General features: G+C 40.6%; 1 pseudogene; it reads right to left on the bottom strand.

Annotated features, from left to right (window-relative positions):
• Positions 1–15910: 15910 nt before the first annotated feature.
• On the bottom strand, positions 15911–16330 carry LOC132236494 (protein CDV3 homolog; annotated as a pseudogene).
• Positions 16331–17155: the final 825 nt, after the last annotated feature.

The raw sequence follows: 17155 nt of genomic DNA, 5'->3' as shown, positions 1-17155 counted from the left end.
AACTATGTTGCAATTATAGAAGCTAAACAATCCCCAGAAACCTGCTTTGGAGCTAGAGCTGAAACAGTGTTTCAATTATAGAAGCTAAACAAAACCCAGATCAGCAGCCGAGGTCTTAGAGCTCGAGCCAAGCCTCAGAGCTAAAGCCGGCTCTCAGCTCCAGTGACAGCAATAGAAGGTAAATAAATCCCAGAATAAAAAAAAAAGAAAGAAAAAAAGGAGAGTTTGGGAGCTTCAGTCATCTGCTAGCCTGAAAACAGCCCTCAGCCCCTCACCCAGACTGGCCAGGCACCCCAGTGGGGACCAGCACCCTGAAGGGGGTGTGACCAGCTGCAAACAGCCATCATCCCCTCATCCAGGCTGGCCAGGCACCCAAGCGGGACCCCCACCCTGAAGGGGGTGTGACCAGCTGCAAACAGCCATCATCCCCTCATCCAGGCTGGCCAGGCACCCAAGCGGGACTCCCACCCTGATCCAGGACACCCTTCAGGGCAAACCAGCCGGCTCCCGCCCATGTACCAGGCCTCTATCCTATATAGTAAAAGGGTAATATGCAAACTGACCCTAACAGCAGAAGGACTGAGAATGACTGGTCACTATGACACACACTGACCACCAGGGAGCAGACGCTCAATGCAGGAGCTGCCCTCTGATGGTCAGTGAGCTCTCACATGGGAGGAGCTCTGCTCAGCCATAAGCCAGGCTGATGGCTGCCAGTACAGCGGTGGTGGTGGGAGCCTCTCCTGCCTCCTCAGCAGCGCTAAGGATATCCGACTGCAGTTTAGGCCTGCTCCCCGCTGGCAAGTGGACATCCCCCGAGGGCTGCCGGGCTGCCAGAGGGATGTCTGATTGCCATCTTAGGCCCAATCCCCGGGGAGTGGGCCTAAGCCAGCAGGTAGTCATCCCCTGAGGGGTCCCAGACTGTGAGAGGGCACAGGAACCCTCCCTCCCCCCCGAGTGCACAAATTTTTGTGCACCGGGCCTCTAGTGTAGTTATAAAAGGCAATCAGTATATAATGGAATAAATGTTGAAAGACATGGAAATGTATTGCTTTGAGTTTTTATTTAATAAAAAAATTAAGGGCTTGAATCAATAAGCCATTTGAAATATCCCACCTTTACTTCTTCCAACAGAAAAAATTTTTCTTAAGAGATAGAACGAGAGAAAATAAATGTACTATCTGTTCCTACTATATCAGGATACTTTTGAACAAATTTTAAAAGATAATACTAAATTTATTAATATACAGATATATCCTCTAAATAATATAACCGTAACATTTGCTACATAACCATGATAACATTATTGTTCTCATATACTAGTATATTCATGAAGAACAACTAAATTGATATAAAATGTTAAAGAAAATTGTCTAATAATTTAGGAGAGCATATTAAAAGATCATTACAGAGCATAATATATTCAAACATTCCAAACGAATGCTTTAAAAAAATAGGAATGCATTACTTATGATCGTAGCCAAGACAAGACTACCTCTTCTATCACTGAAAACTGTTGTGTGTTTTTTACCATAAATGAATAACAAAAAACTGGGGTGTTTTTTTTTAACCATAAATGATCACAGAAAAAATAAGTAACTAATTAATAAGAAGTTCAGATAGAGATGAGCAAGGGTTGGTCTGGCAATTCAGCAATATCATCAAAACCCAGACTTTTTCCAGTCAACCATCATCAGCATGTTAGCATGTTCACTTTGTGCTTATTCAGGGCATCACAATTACATTCACAGGCAGGAGGAAGTTGGTAGCCAGGCTACTCTCTCAACAGGTCGTAAAACTGCTTTCTCAGATACCACAGCTGAATTCCCTTTGTGTGGCACTGGGTAGAAGTGGGCCACATGAACCTCCCTAATTGAAAGGGAATCTGGGAGACTGACTTACATGGCAAAGAACAGGATTGTCATGATTGGCTTATAGCACACTGCTTCACAACAAATCCAGAGCTATATAAGAAAGGAAGAAATTGTTGTTACATAGTGTCTGCCACACATCTATAATTACACAGCCAATCCTATACTGGAGTAACAGAAAACTGAATGTGGTATTTCTACAAAATTCCCTGCCTGCTAAAAATACAGTTTTCCAAACTTTTGTCTATTCCTATAATCAATGCTTTAAAGGCTGTATCATCAATATAGTCCAGGTGATGTGTAGCATTTCCTATATTCTGCCTCATATATAATTTCAGTTTTTCTGATATTGATAATTCCCTCAGAAGCACAAAGGTGAACAAGTAACTAAAGTCCCTTTCAGGTTTAGCAAAGTAAGAGAGTTGCTTTTCCTTTTCTTCTTCTTTTTTTTAATCACCCAAGGATATGTTTTTATTGATAACTAGAGAGAGGGAAAGGGAAGGAGAGAGAAAAACATCAATATGAGAGAGAAACATCGGCCCCTTGCCTCCCACGCACACCCTAACCGGGGATCAAACCCACAACCTAGGTATGTGCCCTGACTGGACTTGAACCTGCAACCTTTTGGTGTACAGTGCGACCCTTCAACCCACTGACCACTAGCCAGGGTGAAAGGCTGCTTTTTCTAACACTCTCCTTCATAACTGTATTTCAAAGGATAACTGTGAGAAGATATTGGACCATACCTGTGAGGAATGCAGACTATACCAGTGGGGTTATCAGAAGCTAAGCTGGTCTTAACACTTTTCAGAATTAAAGATGACTTGTTCCTGCTGCCTCCAGAGCTATGAAAAGTTCTTAGAAATCCAAGCAGCATTCAAGGGGATAGAAGCTAATGTAGGCTGTCTCCCCAAAGGCTCAATAGAGCAGCAGTTATTGGCCAGCCTCCTTGAACTCTACTGGACGTCTTGATTCTGAAGGCAAAAGTACCAGGACATTTTTAGGATCTCATTTTCCCACCCTCCCTTCAATAGTCACAGGTACAAAGGAACCAACCATTTTCCCATAACCTGGAGATGCTTTTCCAGTAAGAAAGGAGAAGTATGTAATAGGGTAGGAGAAAGGAGAACATACAACAATAGAGGCAGGAGGCAATTCTTTCAAGGTGGGAGAAGTTGTTTGTCAATTTTGTAAAGTACTACAAGCATGATGGAAGAGGATGAAGCCAAAGAAAAAAATCATTGAACAATTCAGCCTTTCAGGGGGAATTTTTGAATAGTGGTAGAGGTTGATGCCAGGACCTAACGAGGGAATGGAAAACAAAGAAGAGAGCTTGTGTACACCGCATTTTCCAACTCTTTTGGTAAAGACAATAAAAACTAGAGTGCTATCAAGTGGATATCTTTCAAGAGAAGAAATATACAATGGAGGTTTTCCTATACTGCAGATCACAGAGAGCTCAACCAGGCATTTAATTCTATTTTAAATATATAAATTACCATGAAATGCTTCTTCTTGATAATAATCATCTGGTAAAATGATTCACAGATAGTTGAAAACTACTGAAACAGTCTTTTCTTAAATACTAACAGGAAATGTCTTTTTTTAGTTTCTTAAAGGAAAAAACGTGTATGTGGGGGGACATACCGCAATTCTCTAGAGAAAATTAATGGTTCAAAAGTCAGTATCAGGAGTGATGCTGACCTAAGAGGTGAACAAGAAAACTCCATTAGTATGGTTTTTCTTTCCTCTGAGCTGTAGTGCTCTGTCCCTTGAGAATGCTAAGGCAATTTTTACAGCATAAGGACTTCCCATTGCAGTTTTTTCAAATAAAGGACCATCTGCTGTCCATCATGGCCTGATTCAAGTAATTCAGTGTCTCTCACTCAGACTTAAAGCCAAAGTCTGTGAGGCCACTGCAAGACACCATGTGGCACACCATCTACTGTAAGCTCAACTTCCCTTCAGTCATTGGGTTTAGAGAGCTGGGGCTACACAGATGACCCATCAAGTACTTAGGTTATAAGTAGTGTGTCTAAGACAAATTTCTCTGTTTTCCAGAGTTCTGGACTAGCCCTTTTCCCTTGGTCTCCAAAAGTGTGGAGAAACTATGTACAATGTACAATGATGCAGCTAGGAGACAACGTTTCTTAGAAGACTTCCTTTCCAAGACACTAGTATTACTAGAAGAAAAAGACATTTTGTGAAGCCTGGAATAGCAAATGCTCAATTAGTAATTGCTAAATAAAACTACACTGTCAAAGACCAAATCTCCAAAGACTGCTTCTTCTCCATGAGCATGTTTCTCTGGATACCCCCAAAGCCTATTGCTATCTATCTATGTATCATTTTTATTCTAAGTCTTATCTAGTACAAAAACTCTAATGTACATCTGCAAATAAGATATTCAGGAATCCTATCTAATAAAAGAGAAAAATGGTAATTGGCGTACGACGATACCCTTTTCATTGGCTAATCAGGGCTATATGCAAATTAACTGCCAACTATGATTGGCAGTTAACTGCCAACTATGATTGGCAGTTAACTGCCAACTAAGATTGGCAGTTAACTGCCAACAAGATGGCGGTTAATTTGCATATGTAGGCACAATGCAGGGAGGCGAAAGGGAAAGCAGGAAGAAGCCCCCTGCCACTGACAGTGATCAGAAACCCAGGGGGGAGCTAAGAGCTGGGGGGCAGGGCAAAGGCGGCCCTGGGGCCACCTTTGCCCTGCCCCCCAGCCATGATCGGAGAATCAGGCCCCTTTGCCGCCCTGGCCACTGATAGCAGGAAGTAGGGGTGGAGCCAGCGATGGGAGCTGGGCACGGTCGAAGCTGGCAGTCCCGGGAGCTAGGGGTCCCTTGCCTGGGCCTAAAGCGGAGCCCATGATCGCGGGGTCGCTGCAGCTGCAGGTCCCCGCTGCCCGGGCTGGACACCTAGGCCAGAGGCGTTAGGTCTGGGCAGGGGTGGAGCCTGCAACCGCCGGGAGCTGGGGGTCCCCTGCCCAGGCCTGACACCTCTGCCGGAGGCCTCAGGCCTGGTCAAGGGGCCGATCCGGTGAATGGTGATTGGAGGGTGATGAGGGTCAACTCCTCTGGCTGAGGCATCAGGCCTGGGCGGGGGGCGGAGCCGGGGATTGGGGGGATATGATGGTCCCCTTGCCCAGGCCTGAAGCCTGGGTCAGAGGCGTCAGGCTTGGGCGGGGGGTGGAGCAAGCGATCAGAGGGAGATGGGGGTCCCCTGCCCAGGCATGATTCCTGGGCCAGAGGCCTCAGGCCTGGGCGGGGGCCAGAGCCAGTGATCAGGGGAAGATGGGGGTCCCCTGTCCAAGCCTGACACCTCTGGCGGAGGCGTTAGGCCTGGGCAAGGGGCCGATCAGGCGATCGGAGGGTGATGGGGGTCTACGCCTCTGGCCGAGGCATCAGGACTGGGCAAGGGGCCGATCAGGCGATCGGAGGGTGATGGGGGTCAACGCCTGAGGGCTCCCAGTATGTGAGAGGGGGCAGGCTGGGCTGAGGGACACTCCCCTCCCCACACACACCCAGTGCACGAATTTCGTGCACCGGGCCCCTAGTAACTAATAATAGCTACAAAAACTGCCATGCAAAATCTTAAGCTTTTGGCAAGACATTGCATAACTCTCTCTTACTTAGCTTGGCAGATGGTAGTTATGTATTTACTAGAGATTAGCACAGTGGTTGGGAGAGCAAGCTCAACATTCAGACCATCTGAGTTTGTACCACAGCTCCACTACTTACTAAGTATGTGACCTTGAGCAAACTATTTAACATCTATTAACCTCATTTGTAAATAGGGATAATATGTATCTTAGAAGGATGTTGTAAAAATTAGATAAGGTCTTAGGGGAGTACCTAACACACATCTATATATATAAAAGCCTAATATGCAAATTGTCCCCTCAGGAGTTCGACCAGGAGACCAGGAGTTTGATCACTTGATATGATGTGTGCTGACCACTAAGGGGCAGCATAGAACAAAGAAAGGCCCCAGCTGGCAGCCAGTAGCCAGGGAAGGGAGGCCCCGGTCAGCAGCTGGAAGGCCCTGATCAGTTCTGATCTCCGGCCAGGCCTAGGGACCCTTCTCGTGCATGAATATCGTGCATCGGGCCTCTAGTAGTAAAATAAAGTTTAAAAAGTGATACTATTATTATTAAGAAAAAATATTTTTCTTCCATTATTTTAGTAATTTCTTTTATGGCACCTTCTTCCAGAACTTAGACTTTACTTTCTCAACCTCAATTTGGACTTGTCTCTGAGGAAATGTCAAATTCTGCCTCCCTCAACAATTTTTTTAAAAAAACACACCAATTACCAAACATTGTGCTTTATTAGGTTTGGGACACAGTATTTTCTTTTAAAAGAAAAAAAAGAGATATTCACTCTATATACCTTGGATTACAATCCCAAAGATTTGGCATCTTTCGGTTATTATAACAGCAGCAGCTAAAAAACTAGGTGGAAGAAAATGCTAAAAGAAGTAAATATTTCCTCCTTTCTAAGTGCCACTTTGGTGACTCGACATTCAGGTCTCATAATAATTCTTCTGATTTGCACAGTAGTTTGGCATTTTAAAAGCACTTTCTTATGCTAACTTTCATTTTTTAAAATATTCATAACAATCCTTATGATATAAGCTATCACTTATCCTTTTTTAGATAAATAACTTGAGGCCACTGGAGGGCAAGATTTCATCTAGGGTCACACTGTTGATGGTTGGTTGGACAGGAACTTAAACCAACACCTTCTGTCTCTAAGGCTAATGATGTCCTTTGAGATATTCCAAGCTCCCTCTAAAATACATTGAATAGCCAATAAGAATGATAGATGAATATACCTTAATTTTAAATCCTTTTGGAAAATTGAGACAGTTAAACAGTTGTGGCCAAATCAACCAATGCTCTTGTAGCATCCTAGGTCATTTACTGAAGGAGTCTTGAGTCAATTCCATAGTTCTCTATGTTTTATCGAGAATTCAATGAGCAGGTTCTTTACGTATTTAGAAAGTACTTCTCGGAGCACAAAGAAATATGAGAGATTGTAGTTTCTGAAACTACCACATACACTCAGTAATTATTCTCATCCTCACCCAGAACCAGTAGGTATAACAGGCCTTTTTTCCATATCAAAAATGCCATCATCTAAAATACATTAAAACTATGCCTGAAGGATCAACATACTCCAATTAGTAATATTAGGATTCTTATACAAGTAAATTCTTATTTCTTAGTTATTACTGGATTGAAACCGGTTTACTGGATTGAAACTAGTTTACTGAAGGAAACTCCTATTGTATATCGATCCAATCCATTTAAAAACTCATATATTAATTTACTTTGACTACTGGCTACGAATTTCAGAGTAGAATGTATCATCCTCATTGACTCTGAAAAGGCCAAGTGATGTCAAAGAAAAATTATGAGATTTGGAGATAGAGAGGCTAAGTATATATCCTAGATTTGCTATTTACTAGCCAACAATTTTAAAAAGGTCCTACTATACTTCAGCTTCTGTTACATTGTTTAGAAAAGAACAATTATAATGAGATTTCACCTGGTAGTTATGCTTTCTGATTATTCAGCACTTTTTGAACACCCTTCTAAAGTTTGGGAAATTTCCAGCCTTATAGCCCAAAACCCTAAACCATTTGATATACATTTTTCTGATACTTTTGCTCTACAGTATTTTTTCACAAATATATGATATATACACAGTTTTTTATTCTTTTTTTTGCTTAAAATCTTATATAATAAAGCTGTAATATGCAAATGGTTGTTACACCATGAAGGGTAACCACTGACCATGTAACGACTGGATCAAGGATCAGCAAGGGAGTGGGGCAGTGAGCTACAAGCGGGGGGTGGAGAGCTACAGGAGGGGGGAGGGCAGCAAGCTATGAGGGGAAGCGGGGGTGGGGGCAAGAGTTAAGGAGGGTGGGGCAGCAGGCAGAGAGCTACTGGAGGGCAGCAGTGAGATACTGGCGAACTATTGGCCCACGGATTTGTGCACAAGGCTATTAGTATATTATAATTATCTTACAAACATCTTTGTAAGTGTGCCATTAAATGTTTTTCTCCTGCCTTTTTTATTTTATCTTAGGCAGTTGCCATGATTTAATAGTAAATTATCATTAATGGACACTAAGGTTGTTTCTTAAGTTGGGGTTATTATAAACAATATTTAATCATATGATTTCACTTATACATGAAATCCAAAGAACAAAATAAATTAATCAATAAAGAAAAAAGAAAAATAAAAAAATAATTAAAAAAATAAATAAATGAACAAACAAAACAGAAACAGATTCATAGATACAGATAACAAACAGAGTTGCTAGAAGGAAGGAGTTTGAGGAGCTGGATAAAAAAAAATGAAGGGATTAAGAAGTACAAATTGGTAGTTACAAAATAGCCATAGGGATGTAAATTCAGCATATCAAATATAGTCAATAATATTGCAATAACTACATATGGTACCAGGTGGGTACTAGAATTATTGGGAGGACCACTTTGTAAATTACATTAATTGTCTAACCACCATGCTATACACCTGAAACTAATGTAAAATAATATTAAATATCAATTTTAATTGAAAAATAAAATATTAAGAAATTAAATAAATTTAAAAAACAATAAATGAACAAACAAAACAGAAACAGACTCATAGATACAGATAACAAACAGGGTTGCCAGAGGGAAGAGGTTTGAGGGGCTGGGTAAAAAAAGTGAAGGGATGTAAATTCAGCATATGAAATATACAGGAGTAACATATTGTGCTAAATGTTATATCACTTAATGATAAGGCTATGTTATGAGAAATATGTCATTAGGCAATTTTGTCACTGTGTGAACATTATAGAGTGTACTTACACTCAAACCTACATGCTATAGCCTACTATACACCTAAGCTATATGGTATAGCCTACTGCTCCAGGGCTACAAACCTGTACAGACCTCTTACTGTAAAAAACAACATGAGATTAAATCAAGCACAAGATAAAATTATACAAACAAAAGATATGATTAACACAAGATATCTAAGACTGCTGCAAGTATATCACAGCATACTGTTTTACAGAAAACATTTTTTATCCGTAGAAAGAGTACATGTACAATCCAAATAGTAATTAGTATAGTAAATACATAACCCATTATATAGTCATTTATTATCATTATCAAGTATTATGTACTGTATATAATTGTATGTGCTTATTATTTTATATGACTGACAGCATAGGTTTGGTTTGTTTACACCACCATCACAACAAGCACAGGAGTAATATGTTGTGCTAAATGTTATGACAGCTACAACATCATTAGATAATAGGAATTTCTCAGCTCCATTATAATGTTAAGGGTTCACCATTGTACATGCTGTTCATCATTGACCAAAACATCATTATGTGGTGCATGACTGTACAATCCATGAAATATTGCCTAAATATAAGGTCCTCTAAATGGGATTGCTGTGTCAAAGAGTACAAGCATTTTAAGAATTTGATACATATATAGCTAAATTGCCTTTTAGAAAGATTATATCAGTTGACTCCCTTTCAAGAGTGTATAAGAGTGCCCATTTTCCTAACTATCACTGAATAAAAGCCATTTTTATTGCCAATTTGATAAATAAAAATGGATCTTTTTAATGTGCACTTTTGGTAATTAGGGATGTATGCTTAATAATTTAATTCTTAATTATCTAAAAAACTCAGTCACTAATCGTACTGATACTGTATTACTAGTATTGAGAATTACCCTTATTCTTTAATCACAGAATTTCCTATGGATCTGGTAATATAATAAATAATATAGTGCCATGGTTTGGATAGTTCTGATTATTATGCTTGAATACATATGATATGTAAGTGCAATTAAAAGACCATTTATTTGGTACCATCTCATCATGTTCTCTTCCTAAGGATGTGATTTCCACAAATACATGAAGGAAGAAGCAGAGACTGGCTAGTCACAAGAAGAGCATAGAAAGAGATAACCAAAGTGACACAGAACCAAATAACATCAAATCAACAAATATTTTTTGAAGTTCTCCATCTTTTCCATCCTTAATTTCTATATTAACCTGCCTTTTAGGCAGGTTGCCAACAGGCAATCCTCTCTAAAAAATATTGCTAGGCTCTAATATGTCTGTAAGTGCTGTCTTCAGACTCTTCTATTGCTGACTGACTATATATTACAAATGAGGTTGGTACTCTGGTTCGTAACCGTCACAACCAACTCAGGAGGAGGGGCCAGGCATGACCCTGAGCCTGAGAGAACAACATGCAGGCACAGCCTGGAGCCTGAGAGATCAACACAGAGGGGCACCTGCTCCGAGCCTCCATGGCACGGCTGGGGGCAGGCCCCCAGCGGACACACACACACACACAGAGCACCTGCTCCGAGCCTCCATGGCACGGCTTGGGGCAGACCCCCAGTGGACACACACACACACACACACACACACACACACACACACATGGCGCCTGCTCTGAGCCTCCGTGGCCAGACTGTGGCTTAGGCCCGCTCCCCATGGGGAGCGGGCCTAAGCCATCAGTAGGACATCCCCTAAGGGCTCCTGAACTGTGAGAGGGGGCAGGCTGGGCTGAAGGAACCCCCCACCCCGGCCAGTGCACAAATTTTGTGTGCTGGGCTTCTAGTTAATCACATAAAATTATGTAACCTCCTGCTCTGTAGAGAAGCAAGAGGCAAAGTCTTCCTGCCTGGCATTTTCAATCTAGTAAAATTCAGTGCCATGATAGCAGCATTTACCAATCACATTTCTGGTATAACAACCAATAAGGAAATCTAAGTTTCTCTCAGAACCCAGATAGCATAGTAAATTCCCCATATCTTCACACATTTTTAAGCAATATTCTTACTATTATTCTAATTTTCAAAATACTATGCATTATAACCAGAATACAGAGACTTAAATCCAAATGTTGTATTAGCATATGGCAATATCACTTCATTGCATTATAAAATTGATTCTAAATTATGAAATTAAGATAAAAGTTGAGAAACAGCGCAGTGCAGTGATATCAGACAACCTGAGTTAAATTCTGTATTCACCACTCACTGCATGTGTGGTCGTGGCATATTTCTTAACACCTCTGTGCTTATTTTCTTTGTGTGTAAAATGAAAATAAATACTTTATAGGGTTGCTGCAAGGAGTACATATGTTAATATGTGTAAAGCCCAATAGTGCCTACCACATAAGTACAATAAATTGTGCTTGTTATTATTATTACTATCATTATGAAGTAATAAAGAGATTGTTCATGAGCATTTAGGGGGGAAATGATGATTATCAGTAGTAAAAATATATTCATAATGAATTATTTTTATTTTATACAACTACTAATTTGAAAATTTTATAAACCTCACCCATCTTTCTTCTTTTGAAGCTTTAGCTTTTACTTGTGGAAAACAAGTAAAGGAAAGGACTTCACTTCCATAATTTAAGAGATTTTTTTAAAGGGACCTAGCAAAATATGTATGAATTCAATAATTAAGTTTGAAGTCTTTAACCCTGAAACACCTTGTTTCTTGCTTACTTATGATATACCATACAAGTTATGAAAGCATTCACCCAAATAGCTGCAGCGATCCTGAGAAAGAACAAAGTAGGTGGGATCTCAATACCAGATATCAAGCTGTATTACAAAGCCACTGTTCTCAAAACTGCCTGGTATTGGCACAAGAACAGACATATAGATCAATGGAATAGACTAGAGAGCCCAGAAATCGGCCTGAACCAATATGCGCAATTAATATTTGACAAAGGAGGCAAGAACATACAGTGGAGTCAAAGATAGTCTCTTCAATAAATGGTGTTGGGAAAATTGGACGGATACATGCAAGAAAATGAAACTAGACCACCAACTTACACCATACACAAAAATAAACTCAAAATGGATAAAGGACTTAAATGTACGACGGGAAACCATAAAAATACTAGAAGAATCCAAAGGCAACAAAATCTCAGACATATGCCGAAGCAATTTCTTCACCGATACAGCTCCTAAGGCATTGGAAACTAAAGAGAAAATAAACAAATGGGACTACATCAAAATAAAAAGCTTCTGCACAGCAAAAGAAATCATCAACAAAACAACAAGAAAGCCCTGTACGTGGGAAAACATATTTGCCAACATCATATCTGATAAGGGCCTAATCTCCAAAATTTATAGGGAACTCATACAACTTAACAAAAGGAAGATAAACAATCCAATCAAAAAATGGGCAAAGGACCTAAATAGACACCTTTCAAAAGAGGACATTCAGAAAGCCAAGAGACATATGAAAACTTGCTCAAAGTCACTAATCATCCGAGAGATGCAAATCAAAACAACAATGAGGTACCATGTCACACCTGTCAGACTGGCTATCATCAACAAATCAACAAACGACAAGTGCTGGAGAGGATGTGGAGAAAAAGGAACACTCGTGCACTGCTGGTGGGAATGCAGACTGGTGCAGCCACTATGGAAGACAGTACGGAGTTTCCTCAAAAACTAAAAATGGAACTCCCTTTTGACTCTGTGATCTCACTTCTAGGAATATACCCAAGAAACCAGAAACACCAATCAGAAAGGATATATGCACCCCTATGTTCATAGCAGCACAATTCACCATAGCTAAGATCTGGAAACAGCCTAAGTGCCCATCAGTAGATGAATAGATTAGAAAACTGTGGTACATCTACATGATGGAATACTATGCTGCTGTAAAAAAGAAGGAACTCTTACCATTTGCAACAGCATGGATGGAACTGGAGAGCATTATGCTAAGTGAAATAAGCCAGTCAATGAAGGAAAAATACCACATGATCTCACTCATTTATGGATAATAAAGACCATTATAAACTTATGAACAAAAATAGATACAGAGGCTGAGCTGCCTCAAACAGACTGTCAAACTACAGCGGGAAGGCCGGGGAGGGTTGGGGGGCAGAGGGAGGGCGGTAAGAGATCAACCAAAGGACTTGTATGCATGCATATAAGCACAACCAATGGACATAAGACACTGGGGGGTAGGGGAGGCCAGGGGATTGTCAAGGGCGGGGGGGAAAAAGGAGATATATGTAATACTCTTTGTAATACTTTAAGCAATAAAACAATTTAAAAAAAAAAGAAAGAAAGCCTTCAGACTCGCATGAAAATGCCCCCAGGGTCTCCTAGAGTAAAGACCCCTCCAAGGAATCCAGACTCTGAGTAACTATTAAGAACAGGCCAGCAATATTACACTATAATAAATGGCAATTGTCAATAAGAAGAAAAAAATAAAAGGGAGGTGGTGGTATCTAAAGAGCAAGTATATTTTACTTTCTTGTTAGCTTTCTATGTTAGATCTTGTCTTTTAACCTTTCCTATAGACGGCTGTATTCAATGCCAACCTCACATATTCAAAGCACTGATGTCTAAATGGAAAGGTGTTTATATATGCTTGTGCTTGTGTGTATATGCTTTTTTTGTGTTTTAAACAAAACCAGTGTTGTTGTTGTTTTGTTTTTGTTCACTCCCACAGAAATATGCTCCAACAACAGGATTGTTTTACTCACCCATTTGCTTCACTCTTGCCAGTAGCAAGTCTGCAACTCCCGCCATTTGGCAAGGATATTTATTACAGAGAAACCCAGACGCTGCATCAAGTGGTCACACACCACTTTGAATATTTCTATTGAACCAAAGATACAAAACTAGAAAATTATCAGACTATCTCATTAGATGGAAAGAAACCTTTTCAGTAATCCTGAGTATCTCCCTGAAGTCCCTTTTAAGGACTGAAAGTTACTGGATAGATTAAGTTGTAATTATAAAAAAGAGAAGTGCTTCTCTTTCACCCTTGACTTTCCAAATGAACAACATAAAGACTCACCAGAAGGTTGATAACAGAGCTACCCTGGGACAATCACTATATCTATAGAATGTCCAATAACTTAAAAATTTGGGCACAACAAGTATATCTGGAATTGTCAAAGATCATGCAAGATCCATGAAACATAAGTGAGTTTTAGGTTGGGGTTCTGCTCACTTTGCTTTTAAGTTATAAGAACAGGTCACTGAATCCCTGACTTGAGCAGAAACTGCCGTTAACTTTATGTTTTGGACCTGATTCGAGGAGACTTTAACAGCACTTGAAGTAGAGCGCCCTGTATCCACTGCCCTTTATACCAAAGGCTATTTGGTTCCACTCCTAGGGATGGGCAATGTTACCAGTCATTTCACAATTCTAATGTATATTTCAAGTCATTTACTTAACCAAGTAATATGCTCTGTCAAAGGACTTCTTCCAAGTCAAAGCAAAAAAAAAAAAAAAAAGTTCTTAATGTGGAACATAGAAAAGGTATTGCCCAAATGACAAATTACTAAAAGAAACAGGATTATTCCTCCCACACCTCCTTCCCACTTGATGGAAATTTGTGGTTACCTCAGAATACAACACTAAAGTTTAAATTATAAATCACAGCCCTACACGGAGCATCTGAACACATCAGTTCTTTTGAGAGCGGCATGTAGGAAGTCAAATACAGCCACAGCCCACTGCAGAGTATTCCTTAAGGGTGGGGCACAGGACAAGTTAATTAAGGTCGCTGAAATTTTCATCTTTTACAGCAGATCAGAAACCAGATGGCTGACTTTCTGCAGAATTTCTGATAGGAATCCAGGAAAGCTGGTTTCAAGTTAGTTTCACATCTACTTAATAGCTGTAACCTTCTTATCCAGACGTTCACATGAAGTCCACAATGAGTGCAACAAATCTGAGGTAGTTAATTTTACAAAGGCTCAGTATCTGAACATAAAAAGATTTTGAAATGACCACCGGCTGCAGTTTTTGTGGGTTTGTTTTTATGGTGTGTTGTTTTTTTTTGTTTGTTTGGTTGGTTTGGTTTGGTTTTGTATTGCAGAGTAATTATTATGAAAGATCAGTGCTGAATCTAGTGCACACATTTATAACAATAAAGAGCAGTTGTGGCACCTGAAACTTCCGTAGTGCAACAGGGCTGATCACTTAGATCGAGGGGTCTGCACCTGTTGTCGATCCAGCAGAGATCAGATGATGAACGGCTGTTGGTGGTCGTTACCTGAGAAGTGTTAGCAAAGACCATTTCTTAATTGTGTTATGTGTGCTTTTCTGATTTTCAAGCCCAGCATAATGGTTGTCTAGCTGAAGTTTAAGGGCCTGTTTTATTTAAACACTCATCCCTACCTCTAGTGTTGTGTCTTACTACTTCAAAGCTCTTCTCCATTTCCTTATCCCTAAGGGAAAATAAATGTAATCAGTAAAAATGTCCTGAGGTTGTTCTTAAAATAGTCTTCCTTGAGTTGGAAAAATAAAAAAAGCCACCCCTTAGAGGAATCTTGAGGGAGAGGCAGGAGGAGAAAACTAGTATATAAAATTCCTATTAAACCATTTTTAAGGCTTCAATTGAACAGAAAACATAAAATACTGTAACTGAAGCTCTATGGTCCCATTTTCTATGGTAGCAAATCTATTGTAGTGTTCAGTGCTATTAACTACACACCTATTTTGGGACCAACTTGAAGACAGCTGGAAAGTTAAAAAGTTAATAACCTGGTGATTCCTTCTACTCACTTTTACTGTTAGCAAATAATAAACAATACCTCTCTCTTTATGCATAAATAAGGGCAACGATTTTCTCACTCAAGTAAAGTTCTATTTATTATTCAGTGACTACTCCTCACTTCTACTTCAGGGGAGTGGATCAGATAAAGCAGGATGAGTGTGGTGAATCATTGCCCCTTATTTTGTAGGATGAGGCACAGGAGCAAGTCCAAGTGGAGATTTAAATTCAAGCCAGCTGTGGTCCCAGAGTCAAAAAGGTCTCAAAAGCCAAAAATGTGGGCTTTACAAGTAACCCCCCCCAAAAAAAAATAAAACACAATTATTTCAACCTGAAATCATTTACATATCTTCCTATTTTACATAATCTTAAAAATTCATGGCCATAAACAAACTGTGGATGTGCCATATGTGGTCATTTAACCCCAGGTAGCATTCATTTTAAGTGCCTGTTTCGGCTTTCTATGTGCTTGGCAGTGGACTTCAGGGATGCGAACTATGTATAGCTGTATATTTCTAGCAGTTCTTATGGTGTTTTCCTTGTTGGGGTTTCGGTGGCTCCAGTAGGCTGATACACACCACTAGTCATTGCTGGTTCCGGGATTTCTGTAACAATTACAGAAGCAGGACGTGCTTGTACCCGAGCTGTTTTATTCCAGGGACCTGAAGATTTTTCTACACTACTACCACCTCCACCTCCACCTTCTTCCCAATTATAACCTGGATCTTCTCTTTTTTCACTATCTTCTTCCTTTTCACTTATTTGCACTGCCTGAACTCTGAGGCCTCTGTAATCAACCTCTTCTTGCTCAGATTCTTTCCACACACTTTCATCCATCAGCACAGCCTTGGTGGAGGCTCCCTTACACCCTCTCCCCCCTCCCCCCCTCCCCCCCTCCCCATCTCCCCTCCCCGCCTGCGGTGGGGCCATCACCCGGCGGGCCCTGGCGCCAGCTCCACTGCCTGCTCGCTGCCAGTTGCTTTGCTCCTTCTTCTTGTCCCTCTTGGGGAAGAAGTTGTCCAGGCTCCGCTCTTCCACTCCTCTGTCTGAGCCGTGGTCGCGCCTCCTCCACCCCGTTTGGGGGGCCCTCAGCAGCATAGCCCTCCAGCTCTCTGTGCTCAAGCCCCCGGGCACCGGGACGCCTTAGCCACCCAAGGTCACCCTCCCCTGCCAAAGAGTGTGTCACAACCTGATCTTTAATTAGATGAACTTCATATGAATTCTTAAAAAATCCTCAGCCATTTAATTAAATTCTGTTTTTTCCCCTTCATGTCTCTAGCCACCGAGTATCTACCAGCCTATCAGTGCTATGGATGGAGCTTGGGACAGTAATGAATTGGAGAACCTCCTAAGCACACTCACAAGCAATTCATCATAAAAGAATGAAACAGCCCCCCAAAGCGTCCGCATTTGGCACCTCCTCCACACAATCTTGTTCTTTAACTCCTTCTCCTAAAATAACTGAAGTCCAATGAGAGGTTTACTATCTCTTCCCCTTCCACTTCCTTCATTTAAGCAGGCTTATTTGGCCTCAGACTCATCGATACAGCAAAAATAATTAATTATCTAAAAGCAAGATTAGATTGTGTCCAATGATATTGTCTCCATCCGTCATAAAAGAAAATTGCAAATCCAATTTACTGGCTATCATTTTCGAGTTTGTGCTGATCAAGAACAGGC

This window comes from Myotis daubentonii, chromosome 6 (assembly GCF_963259705.1).
Source record: "Myotis daubentonii chromosome 6, mMyoDau2.1, whole genome shotgun sequence".
Taxonomy (NCBI): domain Eukaryota; kingdom Metazoa; phylum Chordata; class Mammalia; order Chiroptera; family Vespertilionidae; genus Myotis; species Myotis daubentonii.
This window is presented reverse-complemented; position numbering and strand designations above follow the sequence as displayed.